Raw genomic sequence first — 17149 nt, forward strand, 5'->3', positions numbered from 1 at the left:
TCCCTGCCTGTGCTGGTCTGTTCCCATGCTCAGGAAAAACCTTTTCTGGTGATCTGGATTATCTTTGGTTAGTGAGTTGTTCCACTTAAAATTTTTGTGAATTTTACCAGTCAGCACTATTTTTGAGGCTGAATTTAATAATTGGTAGTGAGGGCATGAGAAAGGCTCAGAAAGTTATGTGTGCCTTCTGCTTTATCTTGGCTCTTCCCCTAGCCAAATCAATTATTAAGGAAAATTGTATATCTCTAAATAGCTACATTAATAAAATAGAGTAAGAGGAGATCATTGAAATAGGCATTTAATTAAAATACCTAGAAAAAGAACAAATTAAAAAACTCAATTATATACCAAATTAAAAATTCATAAATTCAGAGAGATTAATAAAATAGAAACTAAGAAAACTATTGATCTAATAAAGAAAACTAACAGTTTATTTCATGACAAAAACTAATAAAATAGATAAAGTCTTTGTTAAATTATTAGGAAAAAAGCCCAAATCATTGGCATCAAAAATGAAAAGGGTGAATTTAACATCAATTAAAAAGAAATTAAAACAATGATTAGGAGATTTTTTTTCTCAACACTGGCAGCAAGTATGACAATCTAAGCAAAATGGAAGAATGTTTACAAAAATGTAAATTCTCCAAGTTAACAGAAGATGAAATAAAATAATTAAATAGTCCCATTTTAGAAAAAGAAAACAAATAAGACATTAATGGCCTCCCTATGAAAAAAATCTCCAGAGCCAGAAGCATTCAGAAATGAATATTACCAAACAATTAATGTACTAGGTACTGTGTAAACTTTTTGGAAAAATAGTTAATGAAGGAATCCTATCAAATTCCTTCTATGAAACAGCTATAGCACTGATACCTAAACCAGGAAGAGCCAAAAAAGAGAAAGAAAATAACAGACAAAAATTTCTAAAGAATATTGATGCAAAAATGTTAAATTAAAAAATATTATCAAAGATATTACAACAATTTATTAGCCAGGTTATACACTGTTACCAAGCAGGATTTATATCAGGACTTCAGAGCTGGTTCAGTATCAAGAAAAACTACTCCACAATTGACCATATCAATAACAAAACCAACAGAAATCATATGATAATCTCAATAAATGCAGAAAAAGTTGTGCCAAAATACAGCATCCATTCCAATTATTATAGAGCATAAGGATAAAGGGAGCTTTCCTTGAAATAAAAAGCAGGATCGATTTTAAATCCTCTGCAATCATTATTTTTTTATTATTTAGGGTTTTTATTATCTATTTTATCTCATGCATAATTTTCAACATTCTCCCCTCAAAAAGCTTGTGTTCCAAATTTTTATTCATTCTCTTTCCCCCACCCTCTACACTAAAGGGCAAGTAATAGTACACACACACACACACACACACACACACACACACACACACACACACACATTATATGTTCATATATATTATTAATATATATTTTATAATTATATAATATATTAAACATGTGCAATTATTCTTTACATGTTTCCAAAATTATCATGCTGCACAAGAAAAATCAGATCAAAAAGAAAAAAAGAAAATGAGAAAAACAAAATGCAAGCAAATAGTGAAACTAACTATGTTGTGATCCAGATTAAACCCAACAACCTTTTTCTGGGTTAAGATACCTCTCTTCTTCATATGACCATTGAAATTGGCCTGAATCACCTCATTGTTGAAAACAGCCACATCTATCTTAATTGATTATAACATAATCTTTATGTTGCCATGTACAAAGATCTTTGGATTCACCAATTTCCTCCTGAAAGAGATCCCAAAATGAAACTCCTAATAATACAATACCTACATTTCAGAATTATCAGATCAAAGAGAAAATACTTCAAGCAGCCAGAAAGAAACAATTCAAGTATTGAGGAGCCACACTCAGGATTACCCAGGATCTAGCACTTTCCACTTTAAAGGAACAAAGGGCTTTGAATCTGATATTCTGAAAAGCAAAGAAACCTGGATTGCAGCCAAGAATCAACTATAATAAATGACTAGAAGAAACAGACCAAAAATTAATTGGAACCTAAAGAATAATTGGGTGAAACTACAAATCATAGACAATTGATAATTCTATCCCAGAGAATGACAATGATGAGACAGCATATGAAAATTTATGGGATAGAGCCAAAGCAGTTCTTTGAGGTAGTTTTATATCTCTAGATGTTTACCTGCACAAAATAGAGAAAGGGAAGTTTAAGAATTTGGGCATGCAACTAAAAAAGCTAGAAAAAAGCAAACATTAATTGTAATGTAGAAAAGCTAGATGCATTCCCAATAAGATCATGGATGAAACAAGGATTCCATTATCACTACTGTTATTCAATATTGTACTAGATATGGTAGCTTCAGCAATAAGAAAAGAAAAATAAAGTAAAGGAATTAGAATAAGGAATGAGGAAATAAAAATATCACTATATGCAAATGATATGATGATGTACTTAGAAAATCCTAAAAAATCATCAAGACACCTCCTAGAAAATTTCACAGCTTTAAGAAAGTTTCAGGATATAAAAGAAAATCACAATCATCAGTGTTTATATATTTTACTGACAAAGCCCAGCAGCAGGAGATAGAAAGATAAATTCTATTTAAAATTACTGTAGACAAAATCAAATATTATGGGGAGGTCTACCTTTCCAGAACTAAAGAACTTTATGAAAACAATTAAAAAAAAAACACTTCTCACACAAATAAAGTCAGGTCTAAACCAATGAGAAAATATTGGTCTACTTGTTCAATGACATATGTATCAAAACAATATTTTATAGAGCTAGAGAAAAATAATGACAAAATTAATTTGGAAGAATAAAAGATCAATAATATCAAGGTAATTACTGGAAAAAAATACAAAGAATATTTTGTTACAATACTAAACCTAAAAATATATTATAAAGCAGCTGTTATCAAAACCATTTGGTACTGGATAAAAAATAGAGTGGTGGATCAGTGAAATAGATTAGATTCCTATGACACAATAAACAAGGCTTATAGCAATCTAATATTTGATAACCCCCAAACTCTAGCTTCTGAAATAAGAACTAAGTATTTGACAAAACTTGCTGAGAAAACTGGAAAATGTCAGAATCTTAGCGTAGACCTGTATCTTAACACACCATGCCACAATAATGTAAAAAGGGATACATTATTTGTGCATAAATGATGGATAATAAACAATTTAGGAGAACAGGGGATAATTTTCCTATCACATCTTGAGAGAAGGAATTTATGACAAAAAAAGGAATGAGGGAACTGTATGAAAAGCAAAATGCACAATTTTGATTTCATTCAATCTACAAGTTTTTGCATAAACAAAACCAACACGAACAAGATTAAAAAGGCTGTAAAAAGATGGGGGAAAATCCTTATAGATATGATAAAGGTATCATTTATAAAATATATGAAGGACTATTTCAAATAAAAAAAAAAATTACAGGTCATTCCCCAATTGGCAAATGGTCAGAGGATATGAACAGCCAATATTCAGATGATGAAATTAAATTAATGTATGCTTATATGAAAATTGTTGTAAACAATGATTAGGAAATGCAATTCTGAGGTGCCACCTCATACCTCTCAGATTGGCTAAGATGACAGGAAAAGATAATGATAAGTGTTGGAAGGACTGTGGGAAAATTGGGACACTTGTGCATTGTTGGTGGAGTTGTGAAATGATCCAATCATTCTGGAGAACTATCTGGAACTATTCACAAAAGGCTATAAAATTGTGAATAACCTTTGACCGAGCAGTATCATTGCTACATCTATATGCCCAAAAAATCATAAAGGAGGGAAAAGAATCCAAATATGCAAAAATGTTTGTAGAAGCCCTTTTTCTATCAGTAAAGAATTGGGAAAGGAGTAAAGGCTCATCAATTGGGGAATGTCTGAAGAGGTTATGGTATAAAAAGTAAATGGAATATTGCTGTTCTATATACAGTTATGAAGAAACTGATTTTAGAAAAGTCTGGTAAGTTTTACATTAATTGATGCTGAGCAAAACCAGCAGAAATAGGGATAAATGGTAAATAATAATAGCAAGAATGTGCAATGATCAATTATGAAAAGTGATTCAAAGAATTCCCAGTAGATGGGACAAAAAATGTCATGTTCATCCAGAAAAATAACTGAAGATTAAATGTAAATCAACATTTGCTATGCTCACTTCTTTTTTATTTATTTCTCTTGGATTGTTTTCCCTTTTATTTTTATCTTTATTTCCCAACATAATTAAAAACAATGTTTATTAAAATTAATTAATTAATTAATTAATTAATTAATGAGAGAGAAGAAAGCAAAAACCTTACCCACTTCTCCCATTACTTCCTGACAACATCATGGAGAAGAAATTTAAATTGTATCATATTTTATGTTCCTGGGCTTAAATATCACTGTATAAAGCAACTGTAGCCATGAAATTACATTATACTTACTCCTTGGAAGTCAAATATGAATAAATTATTAAAAAGCAGAGACTTTACATTTCTGGCAAATTCCCATATATTCAAATATATATTTAAAGTAACACTGTTTGACAACTGAGTGCAGCAGTATTGGTTACTTTTGAATTGTGGCCCTTATGAAGACTTTTGAGAATGCCTTGTACACAAGAGTCATCAATTCCATTAATAGTTAAAGTAATTTAATTCAGGCTATTCACTTGAAGCTTAAATGATTTGGCCACATATTGAGAAATTATCAGTGACTGGGGGAAAAACCCTAAGTATAGGAATAATTAAAGGCAAAGGGGGAAAGGACAACAGAGGATGAAATGGAAAGAGAAAATTATGGAAATGCTGAACATGAACTTAGACAAACTTTGAGCATAATGGAGAAAATAGAGTCCTGAAAAATTATTGCCCATTAGGGCACAAGGAGTGAGATATGACTAAATGACTAAAAAACTAAAAGGAGTGAAGAAAAGGCCAAGAGACAGGACTCACAAGAGAATGCCAGGATTCCTCCTTATTCCACAGAAACATAGAACATAGAAAGAACAATCAATAAAGTGAAGAGAAAATATATTATACTAGAGAAAAGTGTGCTTAACAATATCAAAAGAAACTGAGAATTCTAGGAATAGAAATGCTGTGAGATTTAACAATTAACGAGTAATATTTTTTGTGAAATCAGTTGTAGTCAGGCAATGCAATCAAAAGACATAAGAAATTTAAAAATCAATTGAGGGTAAAGAAATAGAGGGTACTGTGGTGATTATTTTTTTCAAAGTTGAAAACAAAATGAAAGAAAGAAATAAGAAGAATCATAATTACATAACTATATAAACATATAGCTAAATCAATGTCTGTTCATTTATTTATGGCTATAATGTACATAATCTATTTTTCTAGATATAAATGCAGATAGTGACAAAAATGCAAACAGATACTCTGCATGAATGATGGGAAAGTTTTCTCAAGAGTTCAGGGGTGATGAGATGATGAACTTAAAAAAAGGACTTAAGGAAAAGAAAGAGACAAATACCAATGTAGAAAAAGATGTGGAGATATAAAGGAACAGATGATAAAGGTCAAAATTTTCTTCATAAAGTAGAAGATAAAGATAATTACTGGAAGACTTGACTGGAGGAAGCTTCAAAATCTTAAGGGAGGCATTGAACCAAATATTGAGAGAAAGATGTTAGAATAAACCAAGAAAAAATAAACATTTGTCATGTTATCCATTCCAATGTATTTTATGTTGTAGCACGGCAGCAATTAGAGAATGTATATGTAAAATAATATATGCCATACAATATATATATATATATATACACACATATACAGTGAAGAATTTCTTCCATGAGAATCTAAATAACTCAGCCCCACAAATGTCACCCAGAAAGAAAACTATTAATACACTGAAAATGCACTGTGATTTCTTTTTTTATTTGTTGTAGGTAGTTATAAGTTTTTCAAGTCTTCCCTAAAGGTAGCTAAATTATTCAGCAGATTGGATGGTGCACTTTGAGACAAACCTCTTTGAAGCTCAGTTTTTCCAGCTGTGAAATGGAAGTAATCACATCTACCTCTCTGGATAGACATTAGAATCAAATGAAATAAAATGTAAAAAAATTTTGCAAATTTAAATATGATGTACATTTATGCTGTTATTAATTATAATCATATACAAGTAAAACTAGAGATCCTTTGTGCCTTTGAATACCAGATTTTCTTTTTTTTAAAGCTTTTTATTTTCAAAATACATGCATGTCAGCATTTATTTTCACAAAATGTTGTGTTCCAATTTTTTCTCTCCCCTTTATTTTACTGATTTAGAAAAATAATAACACAATTTATCTGGAAGAACAAAGATCAAGAATTTCAAAGAAATTAGTGGAAAAAAATGCAATGAAGGTGGCCTACCTGTAATATACCTAAAGTTATATTATTACACAGTGATCATCAAAAACATTTGCTAAGGTATAAGAAATAGAGTAGACAATCAGTGGAATATGTTAGGTTCACAGGACAAAATAGGCAATGGCTATAGTAATCTAGTCTTTTACAAATCTAAAGACTCCAGCTTTGGTGATAAAAATTAACTATTTGACAAAAAGGACTGAGAAAATTGGAAATTAATATGGCAAGAAGTAGGCATTGACCCACACCTAACACCATATACTAAGGTAAGTTTGAAATGTGTTCATGATTTAGACATAAAGAGTTATATAAAAAACAAATTAGAAGAACAAAGGAAAGATTACCTCTCATATCTGTGGAGAGGGAAGGAAATTGTGATCAAAGAAGAACCGGAGTTAATTACTGAACACAAAATAGAAAATTTTGATTATACTAAGTTAAACAGTTTTTGTAACAAAAAAAAGAAAAAAAAAACAAACAAACAAACAAAAAAAAAAAAACTAATGCAGACTAGATTATAATGGAAGCAAAAAACTGGGAAAAGGAACTAATAAAGGCCTCATTTCTAAAATATATAGAAAATCTACTAAAATGTGTAAGAATTCAAACCAGTCTCCAAATGATAAATGGTTAAAGGTATGAACAGATAGTTTTTAAATAAAAAACTTGAAACCATTTCTAGTCATATGAAAATGTGCTCTTAATTAATAATGTTATTGATTAGTGAAATGCAAATTAAAATAACTCTGAGTTACCACTTACACACTTCTCAGATTGCCTAAGATTTCAGCAAAAGACAATGATGCATGTTGGAGGGAATGTGGGAAAACTGGGACATTAATACTTTGTTGGTGGAGGTGTGAACTGATCCAATCATTCTGTAGAGCAATTTGGAATTATACCCAAAAGGCTATCAAAATGTGCATACCCTTTGATCCAATGGTGTTTCTACTGTGCTTATATCCCAAAAAAATCTTAAGGAGGGAATGGGACCCACATGTGCAAAAAAGATGGTGGCAGCCCTTTTTGTAGTGGAAAGAAACTGGAAACTGAGTGAATGCCCATCAGTTGGAAAATGACTAAATGGTATATGAATGTTATGTACTATTAATGTTCTATAAGAAATGATCAGCAGGATGATTTCAAAAGGCCTTCAGAGACTTACTTGAACTGATGCTAAATAAAATGAGCAGAACCAGGAGATCATTGTACATGGCAAAAATGAGATTATAAAATTATCGATTCTGATGGATGTGATTCTTTTCAATGAGATGATTCAAGCCAGCTCCAATGATCTTATGATGAAGAGAGCCATCTACATCCAGAGGAAGGACTTTGGCAACTGAGTGTGGATCACAAAATGACATTTTTACTGTTTTTGTTGTTGTTTCCTTGTAGGTTATTTTCTTTCTCATTTTTTTCCTTTTTTCATTTGATTTTTATTGTGCATTAAGATAATTATATAAATATGTACATATATATTGCATTTAACATATTTTTTACTATGTAATATATATTGGAATTTTTTGGATCTAGGGTAGGGGATGGGGGAAGGAGGAGAAAATTGGAGCAAGGTTTTGCAAGAGTCAATATTGAAAAACTATCCATTTATATGTTTTGAAAATAAAAAAGCTTTAATAAAAAAAATGAGTATAACAATAATATTTTGCTAGATTCTATTATACTAAAATTTTGAACGAATGTTGCCTTAAATGATATTTTCACCCCATGCTGCTATCTTGTCCCACTATTTCTAGGACAGTCAATATCCCATTTGTCTTTAATAAAATCCTCAATGATAATGGCAGGAAAAAAAATGAAAGGGATTCTTTTAGATCCTCTCTCTGATGAAAAGGGAGAAATGTCAGGATCTTTATACCAAGACTACACTGCTCTTTTTGCTCTTCTCTGTTTACTATTAGGAGAAATTCAGTTATCCAGAGCTAAGGCCCAAGAAGGAAGCTTTTTCTTGAGCTTGTCATAATAACAATATTTTGCACTCAGCCTCTTGATGAATTCTTCTGAAGTAAAATGGCAGTATTCATTCACAGCATCCCTAGGTAATGCTTGAGTTCTGACAAGCACCTTCAAGAGTCATCTTCCATTCATAAAATCCTATGAAGAATAGATTTCTCCACTAGACACTAGAGTAATGACTCATTCTTGCTGTTACACCCTCAATATGATGACTGCATCACACTACCTGGCTATATGTCTAGCCATGTATTTAAAAAGTTTTGTCTTATTGGTATAGGACTTCTCAGTCCTAGAAAAGACCCTAGTGCAGTAGTTTTCTGAATCCTGGGGAATAAAGATTTTTTTTTCCCCTATAACCTCTGAGAACTATTTGTTTCTGAGTTTAATGCAATCAACTACGTGGCTTCCTATTGTTTCCACTATGAAATATTAAAGTGGTTTGTATAGAATTCAATGTCCTACATTATCTTTCTCCCTCTTAGCCTACTTACTGTTGGTTACTCTTGGTTAGTAACACTGGACTTTTGGTTTTCACAAATTACTCTTTCTCCTTCCCTGGCTCCCTGGCTCCCTGTCTCCATACAATTCTCTCTGCCATCCTCTCTGCTTCTCTCTCTCTCTCTCTCTCTCTCTCTCTCTCTCTCTCTCTCTCTCTCTCTCTCTCTCTCTCTCTCTCTGTCTCTCTCTCTCTCTCTGTCTCTCTCTCTCTCCCTCCCTCCCTCCGTCTCTCCCTCTCCCTCTCTCTTTGTCTCTCTCTGTGTCTCGTTCTGTCTTCTGTCTCTCTGTCTCTCTCTCATTATTTGGGTCATTTTTCTTTAGGTTTCTTACAAGACTGTAACATTCTCTCTCCTTTATTCCTTCTACTGACCTCTCTGAATGTCTTATATCCCAAATTTCAAAATTGAAGCCTTTTCCAATGCCTCTTAATTTTAGTGCCTTTCTTTTTGAATCATTTTTTATTTATCCTATATAGCTTGCTTGCTTTTAGGAATCTAGGTGGAACCGTGGTTAGAGGTCTGGGCTGAAGTCAAGAAAGCTCACTTTCATGAATTTAAATGGGCCCTAGACACTTATCAGCTCTTCAGTGTAGGCACTAAAATCTGTTTTCTTCAATTCCTCATCTGTAAAAGAAGCTCAAGAAGCAAATACAAAACCTCTCTACTGTTTTTTCCAAGACAATCCCCATGCCAGTTTGCCAAGAAAAATGTGGTAATGAATATTTTGACACAATTGAAATATGACTAAACACAACATAGTTTCCTTTGAATATGCTTATTCATATGTTGTTTTCATTATTAGATCATAAGCACCTTTAGGGCAGGAACATTTTTTTGCATTTGTTTATATCCCCTGTATTTAGCATAATGCCTGGCACTAAGTAATTGACTAATAGATGTTTATTGATTGATTGACCCAGAAAAAATCGAGCTTTCATTTTGATAAAAATACCGATTTTTTGACATTTCTTTTATTACTTATTGAAACAGAGATTAGGTAATGCTATTTTCTTAATAAAATTGTATTTGAATTGGTGAGAATGCCAAATTTAAATATAGAAGACCTCATTTTCCTTGAAAATAACTTTCCAAATTTAAAGGTTGGGAAAACAGCAAATAACTTTCAAAATTAAAAAAAAAAAAAAACAACATTTAGTTTATTACATTAATTAATTAGATTTATCTTTTTACATCTAGAATTCTGCACATGCAAAAGAGCATACCTTTACCAAGGAAAATATTATTATAACAGTGAGGGCAAATCTTGAATTATCTTACAGATATATTATCTATTTGGCTTTGTCTGTATGAGAAAAGGGCAGGCATAATGAAGCTTGCTTCAAAATATATTTTAGTTCTGTGCCTTTCTTTTCCCCAACTCTGTAAATAGGGGAAAATAAAAGGAAGAAAGTTTTAAAAATGTGTTGTTAAACCCCATAATGTTTTGGTAATTATTGTATGAATAAGTGTTATCTGGTGTATAGTCTTATTTTGAAGACATCATATTTGGGAGCTATATTGAATGTCCACTACACATTAGTGTGAGATCTCTAATCAGGAAACTAAAAATTCATCATTGAGGGAAAGCAAGTGAAGACAAGAGCAACATTGTAGGTAGTAATTGCTTGGAAGCAACCTTTTCTTTCTTCTAAAGAACTTGATGCTTGGTGACCTCCTTTAGGAGAGACTAGAAGCTTTTATATTCAAGACTGGTTGAATTACACAAAAGAAACTGAATGAAGCCATTTCATTGGTCACAATAATTAATTTATAATAAGAGTTAGAGAAAGACTATGGGCTTAAAGCTATAAATGTATACCCACAGAGAAATTTATTTTACCTGAAGAAGTATGTTTTACTGAACAGCTTCAGCTGATTGTCTGAGAAGCATCTGGCAGAAACTATTCAACAAAACTGAATTCAAAAAGTATTATTCAGTAGAACATCATTTGACAAAGACTATCAAACAGAAGTAACATAAGTAAACACGGAGATTCCCAGAATGTATCCACTTGCCCTTGTGTATAATTATAGGAGTATAAACCCCAAGATTATGGTGAAAATATTTTATTTTACTATGTCATTTCATAGTTAGGCTTTGATATTCTTAAATTCTCTGGCTAACTATTGAATATCCATACATCTATAGCCACTGTATTCAGAAAATAGGCTCACAGAGTAATCTGAATTAAAGTCCCAGATATTTACTTTTAGTGTAATTATTTTGTTTTTTATAATTTATCTTACTATTATCAGCTAGTTGATACAGTGGACAGAGTACTGGGTTTGTAATTTTGAAGCTCTAAATTGAAATCTGGTCTCAGATTTTTTTGTGACCCTGTTTTGGTCATTTAGCTTCTGAATGCCTCTGTTTCCATATCTATAAAATGGATATGATAATAGCCCTTCAACCTGCCAGGGTTGCTGTGAGGTTCAAAAGAAATATTTGAAACATATTTGTCACAATCTTTGTCAATTAGTAACCACTGTATAAATATTACTTATAATAGTAATTGTTGGCATTGTAATCTTTTCATATTGTTGATATCCTTTTTTATTCTATTCATCTTTTATTCAAAAGTACTTTTATGTATGAGATTTGGTAGCCATACATAGAAGTGAATTTGCTTATTTATTTTATTGAATATAAGTGTTGAGATGTAACATTATCTTTGATTGTAAGTGAAGTTATCCTTTATACAACTAGTGGCAAATGTGATGATGGGGGTTTAATGCATTTTTGGATTTAATTATTCATTTTATATTGTTACTGTGTTTTTTTGTTTCATCTACTAATTTATGTGCATGCATTTTGAGATCATTTCTTTCCTTGAATTTTGTAAATAATATTTCCAATGATATAAATAGCTTAAAAATCTCACTTTGGGGAGGATTAGTATTATGTTTAAGCAATTTGTAGAAAATATCTTCTGGTTACAGTAGCATTTATTTGCAAATTCTTAAAGATATGATTAGATTGTATATGTAGCATAGAAATTTGTCATGTAATTGATAGAAACCTTCATTGAATTATTAGTACATGATTATGGTTACTTTTTCATTTTCCTCTTCAGTTTTTTTTTTTTTTTTGGTAGGGAATAGTTTTTAAATTTAAATAAATATTTTTATAATGCTTAGCATTTTCTTACAACATCTAAAATAATCATAGTGTCTGGGATCCCAGCATGATTTTTTATTTATAAAATAATTATTTTCTCTCTTAGCTCAGGCTCAGGAGCCGCTGCATCCATCCATTCTGGGAGGAAGCTGGTAAAGAAGTAAATAATTTCCTACCCCAGGGACAGACCCCAAAACATTTTTTAAGTATGAGCAAAAAAGCTAGAAAAACTATAGATTCCTTCTATACAGAGAAAGAGCGGGTGTCCAACCCCGAGGAAGTTGACAGCAGAGAATCAGATAACAACCTAAAGGGGAACGATTCCTGGCCCCCATCACATAACTCTCTCCTAGAAGAAGCTCTTAAGAAATTGAGGGAGATCGAAGAAAAATGGGGAAAAGAAAGGGAAGTTATGATAGAGAATAACAATGTCCTGAAATTGGAGTTGGAAAAAATAAAGAATTCACAGGAGATGCAGGGAAACAAAATTAGTGAATTAGAAAAGGTTAAAAAAACACAGGAAAGTAGGATTTCTGAATTGGAAAAGATAAAAAAGTCTCAAGAAAATAGAATTTCTGAATTGGAAAAAGAAAATAATTCTCAAAAAAAAAAATTAGGGAAATGGAAAAAAACTCAATAGAGCAAAATAATTCATTTAAAAACGAAATTGGGCATTTACAAAAAGAACTAAAAACTGTGAAAGAAGAAAATAACTCCTTAAAAGTCAGGATGGAACAAATAGAAATGAATGATTCACAGAGAACCCAAGAATCAGTCAAACAAAACAAAAAAAATGAGAAGCTGGAGAACAACGTCAAATACTTACTGGGAAAATCTATAGACCTGGAAAATAGATCTAGGAGAGATAATCTGCGGATTATTGGACTTCCAGAAAACTATGACCAAAAAAAGAGCCTAGATTCTATTTTACAGGAAATTATCAAAGAGAACTGTCCAGAGATAATAGAAACAGAAGGGAAAGTAGATGTGGAAAGAATTCATCGAACTCCTTCTGAAATAGACCCTAAAAAAAGAACACCACGGAATATTGTGGCTAAGCTGCAGAATTACCACACAAAGGAGAAAATCCTGCAAGCAGCTAGAAAAAAACAATTTAAATACCAAGGTGCCACAATAAGGGTCACCCAAGATCTGGCTGCCTCCACATTAAAAGATAGAAGGACCTGGAACCTGATATTCCGAAAGGCAAAAGATCAAGGACTGCAACCAAGAATGAACTACCCAGCTAAGTTTAGCATCTTTTTCCATGGAAGAAGATGGTCATTCAATGAAACAGAGGCAAAAGATCAAGGACTGCAACCACGAATGAACTACCCAGCTAAGTTTAGCATCTTTTTCCATGGAAGAAGATGGTCATTCAATGAAACAGAGGAATTCTATATGTTTCTAAGAAAAAAACCAGACTTAAACAAAAAATTTGATCTACATCCACAAGACTGAAGAGAAACAGAAAAAGGTACACAGAACCCTTGAGAACTGTAACTTTGTTGTGGGTATATAATAAAAATACTCAAGGACAATTTGATTTTACTGATATAAAAGAAAAAAAGGGGGGTGTGGTAAAGGGAAGGAGGTCGGTTCAGAAAAAGGGGAAGGAGTGATAAAAAGAGGGAAACTACATCCCAGGAAGAGACATGGAAAATACACCATATCTGAGGGAACTTAGTGAGGGGGAGAATCATTGTGTGAATCTTACTCTCATCAGAAGAGGCTCAAAGAGTAAATAATTAACATATTTGTTTTTCAGAGAATTTTCTCTCACCTCATTAAAAGGGGGGAGAGGAAAAGGGGAAAGGAAAAGGAGGATAAGTGAAGGGACTTGGAGGGAGGGGGGAGGGATCCTAAAAAAAAAAAAAGAGGGAGGGTTGCGCGTCACAAGGGGGGGTCTGTAAATCAAATATCGGGGAGGGGGATCAGGGGGGTCAAGGGAAAAAAGTACAATCTGGGGATAATACGATGGCAGGAAATACAGAATTAGTAATTTTAACTGTAAATGTAAATGGGATGAACGATCCCATCAAACGGAGACGGATAGCAGATTGGATCAAAAAGCAGAACCCTACAATATGTTGTCTACAGGAAACACACTTAAAGCAGGGAGATATATACAGAATAAAGGTAAAAGGTTGGACCAGAGCCTATTATGCTTCAGGTAAAGCCAAAAAAGCAGGGGTAGCTATCCTTATCTCAGATCAAGCAAAAGCAGAAGTAGATCTCGTTAAAAAAGATAAGGAAGGAAACTATATCCTGCTGAAAGGTAGCATAAATAATGAAGCCATATCAATACTAAACATATATGCACCAAGTGGTATAGCATCTAACTTTCTAAAGGAAAAGTTAAGAGAACTGCAAGAAGAAATAGACAGTAAAACTATAATAGTGGGAGATCTCAACCTTGCACTCTCAGATTTAGACAAATCAAACCACAAAACAAACAAGAAAGAAATTTAAAAAGTAAATAGAACATTAGAAAAACTAGGTATGATAGACCTTTGGAGAAAACTGATTGGCAATAGGAAGGAATATACTTTCTTCTCAGCAGTTCATGGATCCTATACAAAAATTGACCATATATTAGGACATAAAGATCTCAAAATTAAATGTAGGAAGGCAGAAATAATAAATGCCTTCTTCTCAGATCACAATGCAATAAAAGCTACATTCAGTAAAAAGTTAGGGGTAAATAGACCAAAAAGTAATTGGAAACTGAATAATCTCATCTTAAAGAATGACTGGGTGAAAGAGCAAATTATAGAAACAATTAACAATTTCACCCAAGATAATGATAATGATGAGACATCATATCAAAATCTTTGGGATGCAGCTAAAGCAGTAATAAGGGGAAATTTTATATCTTTAGAGGCTTATTTGAAGAAAATTGAGAAAGAGAAGATTAATGAATTGGGCTTACAACTTAAAAGGCTAGAAAAAGACCAAATTATAAACCCCCAACCAAAAATTAAACTCGAAATACAAAAATTAAAAGGAGAAATCAATAAAATTGAAAGTAAAAAAACTATTGAATTAATAAATAAAACCAAGAGTTGGTTTTATGAAAAAGCCAATAAAATAGATAAACCTTTGGTAAATTTGATCAAAGAAAAGAAAGATGAAAATCAAATTGATAGTCTTACAAATGAAAAGGGGGATCTTTCCACCAATGAAGAGGAAATTAGAGAAATAATAAGGAGTTACTTTGCCCAACTTTATGCCAATAAATTTGATAACTTAAGTGAAATGGATGACTTTCTCCAAAAATATAGGCTCCCTAGATTAACAGAGGAGGAGATAAATTGCTTAAATAGTCCCATTTCAGAAAAAGAAATAGAACAAGCTATTAATCAACTCCCCAGGAAAAAATCCCCAGGGCCAGATGGATTCACATGTGAATTCTACCAAACATTTAAAGAACAATTAGCCCCAATGTTATATAAATTATTTGAAAAAATAGGGGATGAAGGAGTCCTACCAAACTCCTTTTATGACACAGACATGGTACTGATACCTAAACCTGGTAGATCGAAAACTGAGAAAGAAAATTATAGACCAATCTCCTTAATGAATATTGATGCTAAAATCTTAAATAAGATATTAGCAAAAAGACTTCAGAAAATCATCTCCAAGATAATACACTATGATCAATATAGTACTAGAAACGCTAGCCTCGGCAATAAGAGCCGAGAAAGAGATTCAAGGAATTAGAGTAGGAAATGAGGAAATCAAACTATCACTTTTTGCAGATGACATGATGGTATACTTAGAGAACCCCAAAGACTCTGCTAAAAAGCTACTAGAAATAATTCAAAATTTCAGCAAAGTGGCAGGATACAAAATAAATCCACATAAATCCTCGGCATTTTTATATATCACTAACAAAATGCAACAGCAAGAGATACAAAGAGAAATTCCATTCCAAACAAATGTTGAGAGTATAAAATATTTGGGAATCCATCTACCAAAGAAAAGTCAGGAATTATATGAGAAAAATTACAAAACACTTGCCACAAAAATAAAATCAGATTTAAATAATTGGAAAGACATTCAGTGCTCTTCGATAGGCCGAGCGAATATAATAAAGATGACAATACTCCCCAAACTAATCTATTTATTTAGTGCTATACCAATCAGACTCCCAAGAAACTATTTTAATGACCTAGAAAAAATAACAACAAAATTCATATGGAAGAATAAAAGGTCAAGAATTGCAAGGGAACTAATGAAAAAAAACTCAGAGGAAGGTGGTCTAAGTGTACCTGATCTAAAGCTATATTATATAGCAGCAGTCACCAAAACCATTTGGTATTGGCTACGAAATAGACCGGTAGATCAGTGGAACAGATTAGATACAAAGGACAAAAAAGGGTACATCTATAGCAATCTAATCTTTGACAAACCCAAAGATTCCAACATTAGGGATAAAAATTCATTATTCGGAAAAAACTGTTGGGAAAACTGGAAATTAGTATGGCAGAAATTAGATATGGATCCACACTTAACACCATATACCAAGATAAGATCAAAATGGGTCCATGATTTAGGCATAAAGAATGAGATAATAAATAGATTAGAGGAACAGAGGATAATCTACCTCTCAGACTTGTGGAGGAGGAAGGAATTTATGACCAGAGGAGAACTAGAGATCATTATTGATCACAAAATAGAAGATTTTGATTACATCAAACTAAAAAGTTTCTGTACAAATAATACTAATGCAAACAAGATTAGAAGGGAAGTAACAAATTGGGAAAATATTTTTAAAAACAAAGGTTCTGACAAAGGTCTCATTTCCAAAATATATAGAGAACTGACCCTAATTTATAAGAAACCGAACTATTCTCCAATTGATAAATGGTCAAAGGATATGAACAGACAATTCTCAGAGGAAGAAATTGAAACTATATCCACTCACATGAAAGAGTGTTCCAAATCACTACTGATCAGAGAAATGCAAATTAAGACCACTCTGAGATACCACTACACACCTGTCAGATTGGCTAAGATGACAGGAACAAATAATGACAAATGTTGGAGGGGATGTGGGGAAACTGGGACACTAATACATTGCTGGTGGAGTTGTGAAAGAATCCAGCCATTCTGGAGAGCAATCTGGAATTATGCCCAAAAAGTTATCAAACTGTGCATACCCT

The sequence above is a fragment of the Sminthopsis crassicaudata genome, chromosome 1 (assembly GCF_048593235.1).
Source record: "Sminthopsis crassicaudata isolate SCR6 chromosome 1, ASM4859323v1, whole genome shotgun sequence".
In the NCBI taxonomy this organism is placed as follows: domain Eukaryota; kingdom Metazoa; phylum Chordata; class Mammalia; order Dasyuromorphia; family Dasyuridae; genus Sminthopsis; species Sminthopsis crassicaudata.